Source organism: Vidua chalybeata, chromosome 2, assembly GCF_026979565.1.
Source record: "Vidua chalybeata isolate OUT-0048 chromosome 2, bVidCha1 merged haplotype, whole genome shotgun sequence".
NCBI classification, from domain to species: domain Eukaryota; kingdom Metazoa; phylum Chordata; class Aves; order Passeriformes; family Viduidae; genus Vidua; species Vidua chalybeata.
In genome coordinates, this window is record NC_071531.1 from 115,750,288 (window position 1) to 115,770,843 (window position 20,556).

General features: G+C 51.1%; 1 protein-coding gene across 10 annotated transcripts in view; it reads left to right on the forward strand.

The window, feature by feature from the left end:
* Window positions 1-20,556, forward strand: part of TIAM1 (TIAM Rac1 associated GEF 1) — a 156,513-nt gene that overhangs the window by 19,558 nt on the left and 116,399 nt on the right. For 4 of the 10 annotated variants that reach the window (XM_053934439.1, XM_053934440.1, XM_053934442.1 and 1 more), the window contains exon 2: window positions 9,960-10,057. The exons of 3 other annotated variants lie outside the window; for them this stretch is intronic. The gene's annotated coding sequence lies outside the window, so the exon portion shown is untranslated. Of the gene's footprint in view, window positions 1-9,380; window positions 9,541-9,959; window positions 10,058-14,887; window positions 14,934-17,266; window positions 17,352-20,556 lie in introns of those variants that run through there. 3 more of the 10 variants (XM_053934441.1, XM_053934449.1, XM_053934448.1) reach the window with 3 other exon arrangements.

The following is a 20,556-nucleotide window of genomic DNA, read 5'->3' on the forward strand; positions in this document are numbered from 1 at the left end:
GTGGGCCCATCTGTTTTCCTGTGTGTTCTCTCTTCCCTGGCAGCCTGATCCGAGTGGAAAGGTGAGGTTGCATACACGGAGCGGCTCCTTTGTTCTGCCGACAGCTTGTTTGCCAGCAGAGGAGCCCAGTGACAAAAGGAACGCTGGGGTTTTCACTGTCCTGAAAATGTGCTCCTAATGCCAAGTCCATTATTGACAGCTGAGCTGAGGGGCACCTGAGTTTTGGGGTTAATTTGGAACCTAAGACATAAAGGTCTCTTGCAACTGGGCCTGAGCAGCCTTTTAAAGATGCTGGAATCTGTATTTTGAGCTAACACAGGTTTCACTGTGTGGTTCCTCAGCGTGCCTGCCAGAGAGCCCCCATCCCCCATGTCCCCCTGATCTGTGCAGAGCTGTCGCTGCCATCCAGCTTTTCCTGTGCTATCTCCTTCTGCACTGTAAATGGTAATTTAATTTCCACATTTGCAGACCTTAATTAATTATGAATAAAAGCATTTGTGTGAATTTTAGAGCTGAAGGGTGGTGGATTAATGGCTCTTTGGGAACGGGAGGCCTGTTCAGCAGAAGGGATTCAGCAGAGGAGTGGCTGTGCCAGCGCTGCCCCTTCTGTCCCGCAGGCATCCCTGAGACAAAAGGACTTTCTGCCGTCCATCCCCTGGTGTTTGTCTGGGTGCTGTCACATTGCACTGTCCTGCTCTCCCCACTCATCCTTCTGAGGCTTGGCTTTTGTACTCAGGCACTCCTCAACCCAAAAGAGGTTTGTTTTCTTTTCCTGGAAGCTTTGCTCGGGAGCGAGCGGCGAGCGCTCCCGCTCCCAGCGGTTTGGCTTGGCAGAGTTTCCTGCCCTGGGCTGTCTCCAGCCCTTCCTCTGCAGCACTGGTGCAAGCACAGCAATCCCAGCAGCCTCCCCAAAGCCTGGTTCTGTGTCTGCCTCCTGGGCTGGGGTTTGTCCGGGTTCCCAATCCCGCTGGGCTGGGGACGGGGTCGGTGTTGCGCAAGGCCTGTCTGGAGGGCAGATTGCCATCAGCAGCTCCAGGATTTTTTTGGTGAAACAACGCTGAACTTCCCCGGGTCAGCTGGAGGTGATGGGATCGTGTTGCCTGCAGTGACTGACAGGGCAGTGACAGAGTTTTGTGCTGCACAGCTCTTGGTTTTATTCCCACCGAGTACCCTAAACCTGCCCGGCCCCGGGAGCAGCAGCAAAGCCGAGCGGGGCTGAGGTTTCCATTCCTTTATAACACACTATCATCAAAAAATATCCAGACACAAGTGCTCAGGTTACTCACATGGCCCTCTGGTTTTGAGTGACTTCTTCCTGCTTAGTCATTTCTTTTCTGAGCTAAGAATTTCGTAGCAGCCTCTTGATCCTTACATCTCTGCATTTTGTTTGTTTGTTGTCCCTGGCTGTCATCCTGCTGTCCATATCTTCCTTCCCCTGTGCACAAAATTGTGCTTTAAGCCATGCCTGGAACTCATAAAGCATTTGTGCTGTAGCCTGGGCTCATCGTTGGTGAGAAGATGATTCGTGACTGGAAAAGAGAGGCACAATCTGGAAGCCTTTGCAGTCTGGGTGGTGTACCCCAGTGCTTTATGGAATCAGAGCATCACACACTGGTTTGGGATGGAAGGGGTCTTAAAGATCATCTGGTTCTGCCCTGCTGCCTTGGGCAGGAGCAGCTTCCACTAGCCCAGGTTGCTCCAAGCCCTGTCCAGCTTAGTCTTTGGCATGTTAGGTTGTGATTAAGTTTTCTTGAAGGTTTAAAGACAAAAAAAACACCAAACCAACCCAAACCCCCCCCAAAAAGCATGTTTGCATCAATTAATTGAGCTGACAACAGTTCATGCAAACAAGAACATGTTCAGCCACTGGAGTTCCCACTCTGGCACCTGGCCACAGCCTCCTAGTGCAGTGCTCAGCTGCTTTGGGAAGCTGCTCTCAAAGGTCTGATTTGACACTGGTTACACCAGAAACTCCAGCTGTGCCCAGGACCCACACCACGAGGTTGTATTTAAAGGAAGAAAAGGCAGAGAAAACAGAATCTTGGTGTTTTCCTGTTCCTTGCCAATGCTGAATTTTTTTTCAGTTCTCCCTTAACAGTTCATGTGGTTGCTCAGTCTTGCTTCTGTGTGAATCTGCAGCATTTTAGCCTCTGGTTTCCACAGGATAGAAATGGTGTTTCTGTAGCTAATGACGGCACACCACAGTGGCTGTGCATGACAGGGTGATGCAGGAGGGGATTGCCCTGAGATTATACAACACAGCAAGTGCTGCCCTTGCTGAGAATGTTCCCAAAGGAAGGAAAAAGAGAGGGAAAAGCAGGGGTAGATGGCCCAGGGAGGACTGTGGATGTTGCACTCTACTTAGTTTGCCAGAAAAGTCCTGGAGTTCTGAGGTCCCTTCCTGCAAATCCAAAGGATCCTGGTGGGCACGAGAGCCCCAGGCTGTTGAAGGTGAGCAGCAGAAGGAATTTGGGCACAGCTGGGAGCTGGCAGGCCATGGGTGAGCTGAGAAGGGAGGGCTGAGGGGTGACAGGGATGCAGAAACATGGGCTGGACAATTTCTACCCTCACCTGATGAATTCTGCCTGGTTAATCACTGGTCTCTGGAAGTCCCTGCCCTCCTGCCAGGAAAGGTAATTTCATTCCCATGAGGATCCTGGGAGGTGTGTGAACCTCAGGGCTGCTCTGAGGGGCTGTCACAGGTCCCAGGGTGACATTACTGAGTGGTTTTTACACCGTGGGTAGAGGCGTGGGTGAGTCTCCCTCGCTTCAGACGAGATCCATCCCCATTAGTCTCAGTCCTCACTCTGCTGACTTTTGGCCATTTCTTAACCAGCTTTAAGAAGTATCTGGAGCAAAAAGGGGTCGCTTAGCAACGAGGGCGGCCGGAGAACGGGTCAGTGATTAACAATGATGTCTAATGAAGGTTAAGAATGCAGGGCAGCCTGCGCCGGCCGGGATGTCTCAGCGCTCCGACCTGGGATTGATGGTGGTGGGAAGGAAATTTATCCCAGCTGTAGTCCTGGCCTCATGAACACAACGATTCAAGACTTGAAAGCAGGCTGAAGTCTCTTTTCTTCACCCAAACCTTACCAAAAAAGCGTTAATTAACCTTTGGATGAGTAACATAGGCATGGTCTGTGTTTGACATGTGTTTTTTCCCAAGGCTCTGGGCCTTCCCCTGGCCATGTGACTTCACAAACAGAAATAGATCTGCACGGGAGTGTGGAAAATATGTGAAAAATACAGAGTCTAGCTGTAGAGCAGAAATGAAGAAGGACACTGGAGTTCTGGTTCTGGTCAGCTGTGTGGATGTTGATGCACTGTTCCTCCAAGCAATCAAATGGCAAATGCCACGGAAGCTTGATGAATATATTCTTCTGAGTCTTATTTGGCAAAGTGATTGTTTTCCTGAGTCCTTGGTGATGCTTTGATTTCTGGATGAAGAGGTCCCTGGCAGCTTTTTCTCCTTGCTCAGAGTAGAAAAGGAGGGGTCTGGGTTGTGATTTCATTTACCCCAATAAAAGTCCCAGCACTCCCCATTGCTGCAGGAACATCCAGTGAGAATATCAATCACTAGAGCAGCACTGCATCTGTTGGATGTGATACCAGGGTTGTTTTGCCAAGTCATTTACTTTCATTGTCTAATCAATTCCTCAAGTCTCTTGCCTATTTGCCTCTTTGTTTAATTAACCCCTCTTTTCAGCCTTACCCCCCCAAGTCATCATCCTGATCTCAGAGGTGAGGATCAGCTGACAGAGCCTCCTCAGCAGTCACGGGAAGCAGAGCACTCAGGAGCCCTGGCTGAAGGTGATTTATATTCCTGAGGACTAATCTCCATCCCTGTCCAAAGCTGACAATGTCATGGGCAGGCAGCTCTCTCCCTTCACTCCCCTGACCATTTTCCCCCCTCCCCTGCTTCCACTGAACAGACTTATTCCCTGCCAACTAAAATAATGCGTATTTTAAAGATGCCTTTCACACTGATATTACTCATCATCTTCCTCACCTCCCACCACTGGTCCAGGAGAAAAATCATCTTAATGCCCCTTTCCACAGGAGTCAGATGATGTCTTAATGAATGCTTTCCTTGCTTGGTTTTGGTCATTAAACACACTCTGCCCTTGTTGGCTCTTTATGGCTTCAGCCTAAGTGGTAAAATCCATATGTGAGACTTTGCAGAGGCTTTTAGGTGTCATTAGGGATCATTAATATGCAGAGCAATGCCAGGCAGGAGAGGCTGCTGGGGTAGGCAATATCCATCATCTGCTGCAGGATAGCTTTAGGTCAGCAGAAATGGGGTCCAGGGGCTGGATTTGGGCAAGGATTCCTCGGTATTGTAGCAGGACAGTGTGGGGTAGGAAAAGGCAACCCTGAGCAGCTTTGGGGTTCCTTCCAGCCTGGTTCTGCAGCGTTGGTCTGGAGCAGTTTTTGGATCCTGTAGCTCTTGCAGTCACTGCAATGACTCCTCACTACAGAGAGGCTATGCCCAAACTTGATAGCTTGGACTGCATTTGTATAAATTGAATTAATACCCAGTTTCAGGCTATCTGCTGCCTGCTTCCACAGGCCAAGGGCTTTTTTTCTTTCCTCCTGCCTTCTTCATTAATTAGCATCTTCATTTCTGCCTTCTGAGCCTTTCCCTGGTTTTGCTCGTTTGTTTGCCACCAGGGATGGATTTCTACACCCCCCCACCCAGGCAGGTGCTTGCAGGGGGAGCCCTGGCACCTTTGTGGTGGCACTTGAGTGACTTTGGTGCCTTTGTGGGTGCAGCAGGGGCTGCCTGGGGGTGCCTGGGATGGTGGTCTCCTATTTACCTGTGGCTGTAGGCTGTCTTCCTGAGATCCAGGGAGAGCTTTCTGCCTTGCTTTCCTTGCTTTGCACAGCCTGGGAGTATCAGGGGTGTTTCCTATGGTCTGTGGTGGCTCTGAAGGAAGGGAGACCAGCTGAGAAAGGATTTGTGTATCTCCTCTTTATTTAAAGTGTTTCTCCACCATGGAAAGTTCAAAAGATGATTCTGTCCGTGCTGGTTTCTGATACCGGGCAGGCTGGAAATGTGAGTGGGTATGTTAATGTTGCTCCTGGCCCTCGTGGCATTCACTTCTGAAAAACAGAAATGGTTTTAATGTGCTTGGCCTGGGAGCTTTGATTTGAAATGAATACTGTCAGCCATGTGAAATAAATGATAAATTGCACTGAAAAACGTGTTTTGGTTTCCAGCAGCAGCGCTGGGGTTATGCCACAACTACAGGAGAAGCAGAGCCATTTGAAGTGCAGGTGTTTGCCCTCCTGGCTCCTGCCACGCTGTGCTGCACTGCTGAGCCACCTGGGCTGCTGGGAGCTGTCCCTGCCCAGGCAGGGGCTGGAGCTGCCTGGGCTCAAAGGTCTCAGATGCATTCTGCGGTTGCATTCTGTGATTCCACGAGTGCCCCGTGGCTGGTGTTGGTTTGAGGTGAAGCTGGCTGCCTGTGCACTGACTCCTGCTCCTGAGGGGCACCAGCATGGAGGGGGGCAGGAGTTGCCACGCTATCCCGTGGGGCCTTTCCCCAGGTGGAATCACAGAATCACTGAGGCTGGAAAAGCCCTCTGAGGCCACGGAGTCCGAGCTGTGCCCCACGCCCACCTTGTCACCGGCCCAAAGCACTGGGTGCCACCTGCAGGGATGGGCATTCCAAGCATCCCTGGGCAGCCCCAGCCAATCCCTGAGCACCCTTCCCATGGAGAAATTCCTGCTGCTGTCCACCCTGAGCCTGCCCTGGCCCAGCCTGAGGCCGTTCCCTCTCCTCCTGTCCCTGTTCCCCCCCGGCTGTCCCCTCCTGTCAGGAGCTGTGCAGAGCCACAAGGTCCCCTCAAACCTCCTTTTCTCCAGGCTGAGCCCCTTCCCAGCTCCCCCAGCCCCTCCTGGGGCTCCATTCCCTTCCCAGCTCCGTTCCCTGCCCTGGACACGCTCCAGCCCCTCCAGGTGTCTCCTGGAGTGAGAAGCCCAGAACTGGCCACAGCCCTGGAGGTGTCCCAGCAGTGCCAGCACAGGGGACGGGGCTGCTGCCCCCCACTCTGCCATGGGGTTCCCAGGCACCCACAGCACAACCCCTGGAGCCGACACTCCGGACTCAGCTTTGCACTGTGGTGCTGAAACCCTGCCTCAGGCAGAGGGATGGCTACAGGACCCTGGCTGCTCCCCGGGCTCCTGCTTTTTGGGATTTTTTATTTCCCAAAAAATGGGTGAAAAAAAAAAGTTGCTGGTTGCTTTATATGCTCATTAAAAGCAATGGGAATTTGTGGGTAAAAGGGAAGATAGCAAATGTAACCCAGTGTAAGCTCTAATGTGTTTGTAGATAAAAACCAACCTGACATGTTTCTGTGCTGGAGATTTATAATCTAATCATTCCTTCACTTGCTCTGCAGGGACTGGAGCAGCATGTAGTTATTTACATATAGGGAACATTAAACAGCCACCTCTTTAAACCATATGTGAACATAAAATCCTGCAACCACTGCTGTGTAATGGGTGTGTGTGAAAGACAAGAACGAGAATAAAGCAGAAACGAGCAGAATGAAAAGGTATCTCTGCAAGGAGCAGCTGTGCCAGGGACTTACTCTGTCCCTGTGCCTCCTGAATTAACTCTGTGCCCAGCGAACACGTGCAGCAGGTTTGCTCTGTGCTCCTGCCCAGCTCTGCTGGGCTGCTGGGGGCTTTGTGTCCCTGTGAGGGGCTGGAGGGTGGCACCCCAGCATCCCTCTAGAGCTGTCAGCACTCCTTTGGGGCAGCTGTGATCCCTCAGAACCTGAAGCCCCGTTTGCACCTTCCCCTCAGGTGGCTTTTGCCATGTCCTTGCTGGCTCCTGCAGGGATCAGGATGACTTTGCCCAGGTGCTGGGGCTCACTCCTGTGGTGGTGCTGTCTGGCACTGCCACCTCGCCTTTGCCACGGCTCCTGTGGGCACCTGACAGCTCCCGTGGCTCCTGCCAGGCTGCTGCAACTCCGGGCTCTGAGCTTTGGATCTCTGACTCTGGAGGTTGGCAAAGGGACTGGGGGATGCTGGTGGCTTTTCCTTCCTTTTTTTCCAGGAGAAAAATGCATGGAAAAGGCAGGCTCTGGAGAAATCGCTGCTCTCTGTATCATACAAGCCCTAAAATGTCACATTTTACTGTGTTCTTTCTGTTGTGGCTTAGCTGTTTGAAATGGACTCTCCTGTGCTTTCTCATTTTACTGATTATGAGCAGGAGCGTGAAAACAATTCCCCAGGACAGGGGAGGCATCCCCAGGTGGGTGCAGCTGCATCCTGCAGAAGCCAGGCTCACCCAGGGCAGGTTTGGTGCTAGGTGTCAGCCTGCAGGGGAGGGACAGAGCTCTTAGTCGTGCCTCAGACATGGATTTATCCCTTCCTGGTGATTCTCCTTCTTGCTGGGCTCCTCTGTGGCTCTGCTGATGGTGAGCCTGAGAAGAGCAGCTTCTGGGGGATTCAGGGTAAAAGGAGAAGTCCATTTCTGTGATACAGGGGGATAAGACAGTGAGTTTCTATCACAGAAACAAAACTGTTTCCTACTTGTAAAACATCCTTCTGGTGGCATTTTGAAATACTGCCCTTTGTATCTCTCATCTTTTAACCTTCTGCATTCCTGGGCCCTGAAAGGAATGTGATAAAAAAAAATGTGGAAAGGGGGAGCCTTAAGAAATGTTTTGTTCTTAAATCCCCACCATTTTTAAGTAGTATTTTAGAAATCTCTACTGTATTTTAAATTAGTTTGTCAGAGTATAATTACCACGAATGAGGTAACAAACTCATTTAAACACTGTGACTAGTGGAGAATCCAATTTTCAGAAATCAGTGGAAATTGTAATTGGAGTCATTAAGTGCCGGCTTCGGTAATTAAGAGTCAGGTTCTGACATTTCGGGCTCTGTTGCTAATCGTCCGTGGAGAGGCTACAAAAATGTTGTGTTTGCTGAGCATTTGGTGGCTCCCTGGGCCTGTGCAGCTGCTGGCCACGCTCACACAGGGGTTGGTAGCCCAGCAGAGGCTTCACTGGTGCCTCCTCTTCATTTGTGGCACAGGATAGAGAGAAAAGGATCCCTTTGGGTCATTCTCAGGAGAAGGGAGTTTTCCAGGCAAGAGATTGATGCCCAGCTCCTCAGCCTGTCATGCTTTCAAACCTGGATCTTGGAGTGTAAATCCATCTTGATAAAACACCTGGATCTCCCTGCGGAGTGAAAGTGCTGATAGAGTTATTCATGAAAGAAATCAGTGGTGGAAGTGCATCCTTGTCACTCCTTGTTTGCAGAATTATCTCTGGGAAGTCAGGATGTTCTGCATTTTTAACTCCTGCAGCTCAAGCAAGATGCTTTTGTTATACTAATGGAGAAACCATGAAACCCCTGACATGCTGATAGTTATCATCAGCTGCAACAAGCCTTATGTTTATTTTCCTATTAAGAATTCTAGTTTTCCAGAGCAGTGGCATTTATAAGGCTTTTTTCTTTAATTTTGTTGTTTTCCCAACTCCCAGATGATGCTGCCTGGCTTCCAGCATGGGAGCTGAGGTGATGGCTTTGTGCTTTTGAGCTTTTACACCCACAAGCAAATCCATTGGTGGCTGCAGTCTCCTTCTCTGGTTTTGAGTCTGTCATGACCTCCTGTCTCAGCAGAAGCCAGAGTCCAGCCAGAAAGTTTCCTAAAACATGTTTTTAGCACTTTGGCCATGCTCATTTCTCAGGCATGTGGAAACCACTGGCAGTTAGTTAAACGCTTGTTTTACCCAGAAATCCCCTTTTTGCCATGGTGGGGTTTTTCCCAAATTGCACTTCTCTTCTCTTCCTGGGGGCTCTGACCTTTAAAGCTGAGTGGGTGCTTTCTCCTGGACTTGTTCATGTTTATGTTTGATGTGAGGCATCCATGGGATGGATATTCTCTGGAGTTGGGCACCTGGTGGGATGGACAGAAGGGAACAGAACCCCGAGGGAGGGCTCCCAGGAGCAGCCTCGGCCACCCAGCTGTGTTCAGAAGGAATGACCACAGGATCATGGAATATCTGGAGCTGGGAGGGACTCGTGAGGATCATGCAGTCCCTCCCCACGTCCCATTGCAGCCACGTGGTTTCTGGATACTGCCCTGCTGGGAGTAGCCAGCAGTGGCTGAATGCTGTGTGACAGAAGCCAGGGCAGCAGCTGGAGCAGGCTGGAGTCCCCATTCCAGGCTTTCCTGGGCAGGATGCTCATGCCTGGGCTCCGTGCAGCTTTGGGCAGGGGCTCCAGGCTGGGCTCTCCCAGGCACTGCTCCCAGCTGAGCTCCTGCTCGAGCTGCAGGTCGGGGCAGTAAGGAGGATACACTCTGCTTCGGGCAGAGTTTTTTCCCTGCTGCTTTCCCCTTCCTTCTTTCCTTCAGGTTTGTGTCTCCAGCCAGCCTAATTGGATTACTGGGTCACTCTGCTCGCCGCGGGCTCTGCAGGACTGGGACTGGTCCCAGGGGCTCTGCAGCTGATGTGGGCTGACAGCCTGCTGAGCCTCCTGGTCCCTTGGGGAGTCTCCCTCCAAACCCTTCCGTGGTGGGTGCATTCCTTCATTTCACCTGCCTCTAGCTGGGGGGAGGAACAATTCCCAATGTCTTTGCTCAGAAGCGTGCTGCAGCCTCTGGGTGGGACTGGCCTCTTCTGGGGAGCAGAGTGGAGAGGCTTGAGTGCAGCTCAGATGTTTGCCTGTGAGCAGCTCTCAGTGAGACGTGGGCTCTGTGCCTCAAAGGAAGCAGCTCCTTGCAGTTCCCGTGGCAGGCTGTGCTTCCCGGCCGAGCAGAGCCGTGAGTGCCGCTCACCCGTCTGCTCTCCGCGCAGGAGGATCCTCCTGCGTCCCACGGGGACTCCTCTCCACACCCTTCTGCCACCCAGAAGCCAAGTGCAGGAACCCCGAAAGCCGAAATTGTTGTCAGTGGGACTGCCCCGAGGGAAAACTCGGCCCCTCTGCTTTCCAGGGATCTCTGCAGACGGCGCTGTCAAACTCCGTCCCTCTGGAGCTGCTGTGGTCACCTGGGAGCTGTTAGACCTCTGGAAAACAAGAGATCTTGCCAAGGTGAGTACAAATGACATGTCAGACCGTCACTCCATTCTTCTCTTCTATTTTTTTCTTCCTTCAGTGACTGAGGTGTTTTCAAGAAAGAAGAAATTACGGCTTTGCTACTTCTGGGACAAAACTCCTGTGCTATCCTTCCTCTTAGATTTTTATAGTTTAAATGTGTGGGTGTCTGTTGTGGCATCATGTGTGTCCCACCACACGTCCCCCCCTTTTCTCTGCTTCTTTAGTCATGAGGATTCAAGTCTCACGTGCTTAAAATTTGTCACATGGACCCAGCAGCAGTTAAGAAAACCAAGCCACTAAAAAAAAACCCCAGAAAACGGCAGGTGTGAAGCAGACCTCGTGGTTTGGATGCCTGGAGCCTGGCCACACCATATTTCCAAGGACCATTTGCAAGGAGGGGGCTTCTCCAGTGTGGCCCTGAGCCCTGGGCTGGCGCTGGGCTTGCCCTCCCATGGAGGATTTGGGATTTTCCTGTGGCTGGCACTGCCCTGTGCCCGTTCAGGTGCGTGTCCATGGGCCTGCTCGTGTGCTTTGGTGGGGCAGAGGTGTCTCCTGACAGTCTGGCCCTGTAAGGGCTGCTGGTGCCTGCCTGTGGCACTGGGACTGTGCAGGAAGCAGTGCTGGAGATGCTGCATAACCCGACCCTTCTGTTGTGGAGGGGAAGAAGAGGTGCAAGGAGGATGGATGGCGTTGCCCACCCGTGCTGTGTGACTCTGGGGCTCTGGAGGATGGCACTGCAGCAGTTCCCACCAGTGTCTGAGTGGGGTCAGTAAATTCCTGCCTGGTTTTGGTGGGCATAGGATGATTTCTGCTGTGGGGCAATAAACACACAGATCACAGAATGCTTTGAGTGGGAAGGGGCCTTAAAGCTCCTCCAGTGCCACCCCCTGCCATGGGCAGGGACACTTCCACTGTCCCAGGCTGCTCCAAGCCCCATCCAACCTGGCCTTGGACACTTCAGGGGTCCAGGGGCAGCCACAGCTTCTCTGGGCACGCAGGGCCCTCACAGGGAACAATTCCTTCCCAATATCCCATCTAACCCTGCCCTCTGGCAGTGGGAAGCCATTCCCCTTCTCCTGTCACCCTTTTAAACAGTCTCTCTCCATCTTTCCTGCAGCTCCTTCAGGTCCTGAAGGGCTGCAGTTAGGTCACTCCAAAGCCTTCTCTTCTGCAGGCTGAACAATCCCAATTCCCCCAGACTTGTAAAGGATGTAGGGAAAAAAAAAAAAAAAAAAGAGGAATTTTCCCTTTAACAATGCCTTGTTGCACAGAAGCAGGATTTCTTGCCCTCTGGCATCCTCAAGTCGGGAGGTCAGGATTTGGGGAGGGGGGATTGGTGCAGGCTGACCCCCTGGTGTGACCCATGGAGCACAGTGCCACGAAGCAGGGCTGGTCCTGATTAAAGTGTTCCAGGGAGCGGGGGATGAGGAGGAGACTAAGCACATTCCCTTCCTTGGCTTTTGAGGAGCCGCTTCAGGGAGCGGGCTGGGAGGAGTGGAGCTGCAAAAAGCCCTCGCAAAGCCAGGCTTTGCCATGAGAATCACAATAAAAGCCCACGAGCCCAAAGAGCCAGATTAATCTAGAAGCTGTGCAGCCCGGGGAGGAGGGCTGGAAGCGGGAGCGCAGCAGCTCGGGCTGACCTTTCCCTCAACTCCAGCGCTCTTCCAGAGGCACACGCAGCACCTGAGCGGGGTGAGCCGGGCTTCTGGGGCAGCCCTTAGCCCTGGGCTTCTCCTCAGTGCCACACGTGCCGGGCCCCAGGGCTGGCACTGGCCACGCTGTCCCTCCGTGCCTCGCCTCGCCCCGAGTGGCAGTGGCAGTGTCCCCAGAGTGGCAGCGGGTCCCTTGTGCAGCTTGGAGAGGCTGGTGCCACCCACCCGTGCTGCCTGGCACGGGGCAGTGGCTGCTGCTGGGGGGTGAACGGTCCTGGTGACCCAGAATCCAAAGGAAACAGGGCTGTTCCTGTCCAGCGAGGTTCCTCTGCTTCCCTCTTCCCTCTCCTCCAGCACGGAGCTGCACGGTGAAAGCTGAGAGCAGAACTCCTCTTCCCAGGCTGCTCCAGGCAGTTGTTTCTGCCATCTCTGTTGATATAGATCTGAGGCAGGTTAAAGCACCTTTTAAACTCAGAGGCTTCTCAGGGGGGAGCCCGTGTGTGTATCTCACCCAAAACATCCCAGAGCTCCCGGTCCCTCCCGTCCTCCTTCCCTAACTGAACTCTGTGTCCTCCCCACGAGCTTCCTGGTGCTCCAGGACACTTCTGACCACTCTGAGCATCCTGGTCACGCTACAGGCACGCTCCTCCCCAACATTTATTAACCTGTATTGCCTCTAATGGCAAGTGGAGAAGGGAATCACACAATCAGCAGGGCTGGAGCCCTCCAAGGATCTCTGTCGATAAGGCTGGGTCTCCTGACTCTGGGGGATTTCACATGGATTGGAGCAAGTCTTCCTCTTGAGCCCTTTCTATACAAGGGTGTTGTCCTATGGCCGAATTCTCTCCTGAAGTTATCTTAAAAAAGCCCTAAACTGTGATGAGTGGTTGTGTTCCTGTACAAGTATCACATGGACATATATATATATAGATAGTAGTTTTTAATGGCATCTTAGCAGCTTAGAAAGCAATTAGTTTACTTTTGTGCCAGTGTTTTTGCCTGTGTGGAGTGGGAGTTCTTGCTGACATGTGCTGGAGTCCTTCTCTTGCCCTTCAGCTGGTGATGGTTTAAATAAAAAACACTTTCTTTAGGAGTGTCAGAGGAGTTCTGCTTTGAAAAGCTGTTTGCTTTCTTAAGTCCATGTGCACATATGTTTTTCTCTTTATGGTCTTAGGTTTCAGTGGTGTTTAAACCCCATTTTTCAAAACTGAGTTATTTAGAAGCCTAAGTGAGATTATTGTATGAGTTTCTTCACTGTTTGTGGAAAAAAGGGAACAAAAGGGTTTATACCCCCCCTGCTTTGTCCTCTCTTTACCACCTCTCCCCTGTTAACTTTCTAAAGATGTTTTTTGAGCTGAAAGCTCAAAATAAGAGCTAGAAATGAATAGAAAACTGTCATGGTCTTTTGTAAACTATGTAAGACTATCCAGATGTGTAAGAGGCTGGTGTAAACCAAGGCTCCAGTAATTCTGAAAATGAGAAGCTGTCCATGCCTACAGCTCCTAGAAACCTGATCCATCAGTTATTAGTGGGATTTTGAGCATCTGGAGCAATTTCCTAATTTTGCAGGGGACTTGGTGTGCAGTTGAGGGCCAAGTGCTTCCCCTCTGTCTGCCTGGCTGACTCCCTGGTGTAAAGCACCAGGAACAGCAGTCCAGGAGAGCTGTGTGCACACATGCTCTGGCTCGGGGCTGGTGTTGGGATGGAGTTCATCCTGCCTGGGGGCAGCAGGAGGCCTTGCACAGCCTTTGGAAATGTCTCCCAGGCCATCAGGGCTCTGTTGGCTCCATGCAGCCAGGCTGGTTCCACGTAGGAGTTCAGCTGAGCCCCGATGGGAGCCACGGCCGTGTTTTTCTCCCCAGGCTGGCATTTTGTTTGGTTTCTCACGTTCCCCTGCTTAGTCATCCCTCCTCTCAATTGCTTCCCCCTCTCCTGACTGGCACACAAGACCCTGCCTGGAGGATGGTGCTCATCGCTGGGAGTTTGCCCTAGCAACCAGAGAGATCTCCAAAAATAGCTGCTGCCGGGGTGGCAGAGCCTCTCTGGAGCTCAGGACGTGGCTCTGGGGGCTCCCAGGGCACTCAGAGGCCACGGCTGTGTCTCTGGGGCTGGCGTGGGACAGAGGTAACCAGGGCTGGATGGACTCTGTGCAGGAGAGGGAGCTGCCCGTGCATCCCGGGCGTTCCTCCCGCGTACCCACGTGTGTGAGCGTGTGTGTGCCTGTCCCCCGAGCTGCCGCCTGCCTGGGCACACCTGTGCTGCCAGCCTGGCCGTGCCAGGGCTGGAATTCCTGCTGGATTCCTGCTGGTGGCCCTGGAGCAGGGCAGGCACTCCAGGAGGGCTCTCCTTTCTGGGAGCACGGCTGCACAGCTCGCTGCTGCTGTTTGTTTTTGTGACGGGGTTTTAAGGTTCTTCTGGAGTGTGGCTGTTTTGCTTTTCCCTGTCTCTCCAGTGTAAGAAGATTCCTGTGTTTGGGATGCCGCTGCTTTTCCATGGCACTGTGAGATTTTCAGGGAATTGTTCAGTGGTCATCTTCCGCTGAGGCAAAGCTTTTCTGCAGAGGTGATCTTTCCATCGCTTTTGGAGGGTGTTCTGCAGTGTGTTGGTGTGTTGTTCCATTCCTGATTCCCAGCTTCATTTTCCTCCAGATCCTTTCCTCTAGCCATCTCCATTTTTGTGCTATATTTAAAACTATCCCAGGTAGCTCATATATATATATATATGTATATTAAAAATCTTTCTCTAAATGTTTTTTGCTCTTGGTGCAAACACACAATGAGGAATTTTAGATAACTTGATTTCACTCCTACGTTTTGTGCATAACTTTTATCATTTGCAGTTGCATTGGAAGTGCAAATACTGTCTTGTAAAATATGAAATAATCCCAAATGTTCTCAGCGTGCTTGGGTTTCAAGTAGCTTTTAGGTGATAGGGAGAATGATGAATTTATGCTTGGTTTTGTCTTTGGTGGGATAAGTGTGGGTCAGAAGAGCATCTGCTGTTGGGAGCTGAGGAAGGGAGACATTTCTGTGCTACCAAGGGCTTTGCTGGTTGGATCAGGCTGTACCACGCCAGCTTCTTGCACTCCTTGCAACACAAAAATGTGTCTCTAACACCATCTGCTTGTTTATCTGTCTCTGCTCCTTTGTAATACAGCTGCGACCTGCTTGAAATAGAAATCCAGCCCAAAGCCCAGAAGGGAATGGAAACAGTGGCAGGTAATTGAGTTTTAATGTGTGATGACATGCAAGATGTAGGTTCTCAGGGGCCAGAAGTTATGTAGATTGTTGGTGTAAGGAGACAGAGCACAGCCCACATGAAGGTGGGGGCACAGATATTTATTTGTATGTGGGAGAGAAGAGACCATCAGCTGTAATATTTACACTCAATTACCCAGGGAGGGCTGGTAATTCCTTGTGTTCTCTGGAGCATCCTGTGCTCTCCAGCATATTCCTGCCATGTGTGTTTGGCTGCCAGAAGTTTATATACATTTTCTGCCTTCCCTTCCAAGCAATGTAACATTTATTACAAGTTTCACCAGTTGTTGTTTTAAAGGAGGGGAAAAAAAACCAAAAACCTGCACAAAGCTGTGCTCTGGCGCTGTCCCATGGCTGTGTGTGCCAGTGCATCACACAGGAGGGGAAAAAGTGCTGTATTTGCAGCCCTGCACACAACAGGCAGGAAAACTCTGCTGGACACACAAGGATGGACCCGTGGAGGAACCACTGCAGTGCTCTGGCACTGTTTGCCATGCTCACCTCTTTTTTTTTTTTTTTTTTTTTTCTCCTTTTCCTTTCCCTGGAATTACTTATGCTTGATTGTTGCAATTGATTGCGATTGTGAGAGCTAATTTTAGTGCATAAATTTTACAGTGGGAGCCTGCCAAGTGTTTGTGTAATGGAGGAGAACAACTGCACAGGATTTGGTGTGGGGTGTGCTTGTCTTCCTTTCTCCAACCAAGTACCAGCAACCAATCCATGGGCTGATTTAGACTTTATGTATTGGGAATATTTTTACATAGCCAGTTTTCTCCAACAAGAAAATTCACCCTCCTGTGGGAGCAGAAGAGCAGTTTACAGAGCTGTGATGAGTTCTAAGGACAAGCTGATTTTATTGCCAGTGATGAAGCGACCATTGCCTTGGTTTTAAGACAAATAACCCACCTAACAGAGTTCACTTTCAAACTTTGTGTGATGGAACAGAGAGCAAACAGTGTTGCTCCAGCCCTAGGAGGCAAATCTGGTGTGTCTAGCTGATGAAGTTGAAGGAGCAGCACATGGGTGTATAGATCTGGAAAATGTCACAGCCCAGTCCAGTTTCCACAAAGCTCCGGGTCAGGACTGGCAAGGAGGAGAGGTTGAGTTGCCACAGGATGAAAATGGAAGCTTTATTTCTGAGTGAAATATTACCTCGGGGATAAATTTTGCTTTCTACATCCACGTTTTCATATATCCAGGATGGAGGATGGAGTGAAGTTGGGCTGCTTTGTAGGGCTTTCCTCTTTTTCCACCTGAATTTGGCCAGAGAGGAGCAAGAAATGTGAAGGGATAGAGAGGACGTGAAGATTGCAGTGGTTGGTGCTTAAGGCTTTTTGGGACAATTTTTGTATGGATTGAAAATGGATGCTGAAAAGGAAAGCTCATCTAATGGATTATTTTTGGTACTGAAATGATGGGCTCACTGTAAGATTAGATACCAGATCTCCATGGAACTTGTGTTATCTCTCTCCCACGGGTTTTTGGTGTCTCGTCTCTCTTGGTTTTTTTTTTTCCTGTCATTCCAGTTGTGATTTATCTTACATGCTTGTTTCAAAACAAGTTACACTGTCAAGCTGCCATCATACAAACATTTGTCCTGGTTATCCTTCCAGAGTTATTCACAGATAAAAGGTCTGGCAAAGTCAGGGACAAGAATGATGACAGGTGGAAGATGCACCTTCTTGAAATATCAGTTCGGTTTTTTTGTGGTGTTTTGGGGCTTTTAAAGTTCAGCTTGGTGCCATATGGGTTTTTCTTAAGGACATGGTTTGTTCCTGGAAAAGTGTCTTTCGAAAGGATGGAACAGTTTAAATATGTTCAAGACGATTAATTAAAATGCCTTTCAATGGGAAGGAGAGCTCTTTTTTTCCAAATGAAAGCTCCAGCCTGGTGAAACATTTTGTATCAGTTACAAAAGGAGCTCCAGTACATTGCTGTGAAACGAGGGATGAGCCAACTGCATCTGCGAGGTGTGGGAGTGACATTTCAGAGCCCACTGACAGCCTCATTGTCAAACTGAGCATCATCTCCCTCTTAGTGGTGCTAGCTGAGAGCTCCTCACTTTCCAGGGGCAGAATTCCTCCTCTGGGAAATGCCACTGGAAGCCATGGGCACCTTTGGGCTGGGAACAGGTTTAATAAAATAAAAATAAAATTAATTCCATTGAAATCCTCCCCAAATCAGCCCTCCCTTCCCTGTCAGAAAGCACTGGGCAAAGGGAAAAGCATGAAGTGTTTTTTTGAGCAGTGGGGACTTGCACTGCTGCTTTCTCTCTCCAATTCTTCCAGGTGCTACAATAATTGCATGTTACACTGCCGTGACGTCCCTGAGCCTTAAGCAGGTGCAATTATCTCCTTCCCTACCGGAGGATTTGCAGAGGTAGGGCTCTAGGAAGAGACCTTTGACGTCCTGTCTGAGTTGTGATGGATTTGAGAAGGGAAATGCCACAGCAGAGGGGACACGAGCTGCGAGACCTCTCTGCTGTGCTGTCAAGTGAGCAGCCGCTTCCAGCTCCAGCCTGGATTATTTTGTTTACAAGAAACTGACAGAATGGTAGGATTGTGTAGGTTAGAGGAGCTCTCTGGTCCCACCTCCCTCTCAGAAAGCACTTAGCAGCGTTCTTGTGTGTGTGTGTGTGTATAAACAGAGATCTGGTGCAGATTGCCACCTTCCTGCTGCTGCTGTGCTGCTCCCAGAGCGGGGCTTTGCCCCAGGGGATGTGTCAGCCCTGGAGCAGCTCGGGTCTCGCAGCCCTGCCACAAAGAAAGCCATCACCTGGACAGGAAAAGCGTCGGGGAGGAGCAGGTGCAAAGATGGGCTCTGAGGGAGGAGAGGAGCTGGGCAGGCACTGATGAAATATTCCTGGTGATGGAGCTGAGGGTGAAATCGAAGGCCAGAGGCGTGGGCAGGACCAGGGGGCACAAGGAGCAGTAATGAGAGGGAAGCAGCACATCAGAGAGGCTGATGTGAAGGCAAAGCCGAAGTGAAAGCAGAGGCAGGTTTCCCTCTTTGATGTGTTTGATCCGCACCTGCGGCAGAGGGGCTCTTCCAGAGGTGCCTGTGGAAGCCAGTGGCAGAGCAGTGAGGGCAGGGGAGCCTGCTGAGCCAGGAGACATTGCTGCAAGGCTTTCTTCTTCTGTGGGGCTGCTGCAGAACAGAAACCAAAGGCACAGCCCCCGGCCCAGGCTTTCTGTGAGCAAAGGCAGGTGGTGGAGTGAGCTGGGTGACGGGTGAGGTGAGGAGTGTGTCCACGGTCAGTGGTGTCTGCAGCCAGGTGCAAGCTCTGTCTGCAAGAAAACCACTCAGCACACACTCAAGGGCTATTTTATAAATTTTTCCCTCCGGGAACTCTTACACGTCCCTAAACTTTGCAGTGCTTGGATGCCACAATGCAGTGGGGAGCGGGGTGGGGAGAGGGCACGGGGATCAGAGGTGCCTGGAGGGGAGGACAAAGGCTGGGCTTGTTGGCTGCTGGGAAAGGGCCAGATGGAACAGGGAGGAGGAGGAGGAGCAGGAAGGGATGGTGGAAGTGGTGGGTCAGGGGTGAGGGGCTGCAGCAGCCCCACCTCAGGCTCTGACCATGGGGCAGAGCCAAACAGCACAGCCAGAGGAGTTCAGGGTGCTGCAGGGTGGGGGGAAGATGTTTTCCAGAGGAAAGGGCTGGGGTCGCTCCCAGGCATATTGTAGGGTTTTATTTCCCTGTAGGGCCATGTCGTGAGTGTTACTGGGAATGGCTCCTTGTGGGGTCACTCCCAAGGTGAGGTGGGCTGTTCCCCTTGGAAGCCAAAGCAACAATTGGCCTTAGAGAGGAAAAGAGGAGAAACTCTTGTGAGCAGCTTTAGCGGGGCTGCCTGTGACCGCCTCTCTGTTTCCCTTGGCGTGTTTTCCAGGAAAGAAAAGAAAATTGCATCCTCGAGTATCAAGGTGATTTTATTTTTTTAAATGACTTTTTAATGCTCCAGAACTGAGTTGCTGTGAGTTTGGGCAGCTTGATTTTAACTGACAGATCTGCACAGCCATTTGTCTTAATCCTTCCTTTCCTCTCCACGTCCTTCCCAGTCGGTGCTCCTCGAGTGGGGCTGCTGCAGGATGAGCCCAAAGCCTCTGGAAGCGCCGCTGCTGCCCTGAGAGTCGTTTCTGGAGAGCACTGCCTGCTCCCTGGGCTGTCCCAGCCTTTGTGGAGCAGGGATCCAGGAGGCTGGGCTGATGTTCTCACGGAGATAGAAGAGTCTCCCTGGCAAAGCCAGCTGGGGTTTGGACTTGCTAATGGTGACTAAACCATGAGTTGACAGGAATGTGTTGGAGGTGTGATGTGAGGTAAGAGACAGGTGTTGGGCAAGAGCACAGGGCAGGTACCACAGGGAAGACGTAGCTGGCAGGTGGATGGGAAAGCAGCCTTAAAACTGGGTGTCACTGTTAGATGGAGGAGATGGTGATTCAGGAACTGCACACGTATCTGTGGACAGAGGCCTGTGGGAACAGTGCTCCTGTGGTTTGGTTCTGATTTGTTTTATTTTTTTATGCAAGAGGTGGGTGTGTTGCTGAGACACGGGGACGGCTCCGTTTGCTGACAAAAGCAGGGAGATAGAGTAGGGCAGAGGGAGGCCCAGGGGCACGGGGAGTTGGGGGGATCCCTTTGGGATTTGATTTCGTGTTTTGCCATCTCTGCTCTCGATGGGCTCTTTGCCCTCCAGCTGGTCAGACCTCTGAAGCCACCATGATCCTTGGGGAGGACAGGGCTTCCCCACTCCTGGGAGGGTGCACAGCAGCTATGTGAGCTTTTTTCCCCAGGTTTGCAGCAAAGACAGGAGAAGCATTTGGATATGACCCCTTTATAGCCTGAGCTGATTTCTGCCCTGGCAAACCCAGAAAGAGATAAAGCAATGGAGAGCTAAGAGCTAAATCTCTGCTGTACAAATGCTGGGAGCACATGTAATAGGATTGTGGAGCTGGAGTTACATGTTTTCCAGGATAAGTGCTGGCTGATGATACCGGGCTCTTGTAGCCATGCTTAAATCAGGAAGAGAACTGGGGATTTACAGCAGTTGTTGGGGATGCTGGGGTTTCCCTGCGAGCTTCCAGAGCAGCAAAAGGGAAGAAAAGGCTTTTGTAGATAAGACAAAACAGATCCTTGAGAAGGCTGGAGCTCCTGGGGGGAGAAAACATCAGTGCTCTGACCTGAGGGTAGTCGGGTATCACAGGTTTTTCTTACACTAAATAAAAACTCTTTGTAGATCTTCGAGCTGAACTTCCATTAGTTTACATGGGAAAACGGGGCTTTTTTTAGCAACACTTTCAGTTTGTTTTTCTGCTCGCCTTTCAAGAGATGCATTAAAAACTCTGCACATCCCGAGCGCTGTGTTAAACACATATTATTGAAATACAGCTTTAAGCTAAGCTTAGGAGCTGTCAGAGCTGAGCTTGTCTGCCTAATCTGGGCTTGGTGTCTTTCCCTGTGAGGGCTCTGGTGCAGGGTTAATTACAGGACAGCTCCTGCCTCACCTGCAGCAGGGGTGATTCCTGGCACTGCTGGTGGCAGTGGGCTGCCCTCAGCCTGGTTTTGTCCCAAGAGGGACTCATGGAT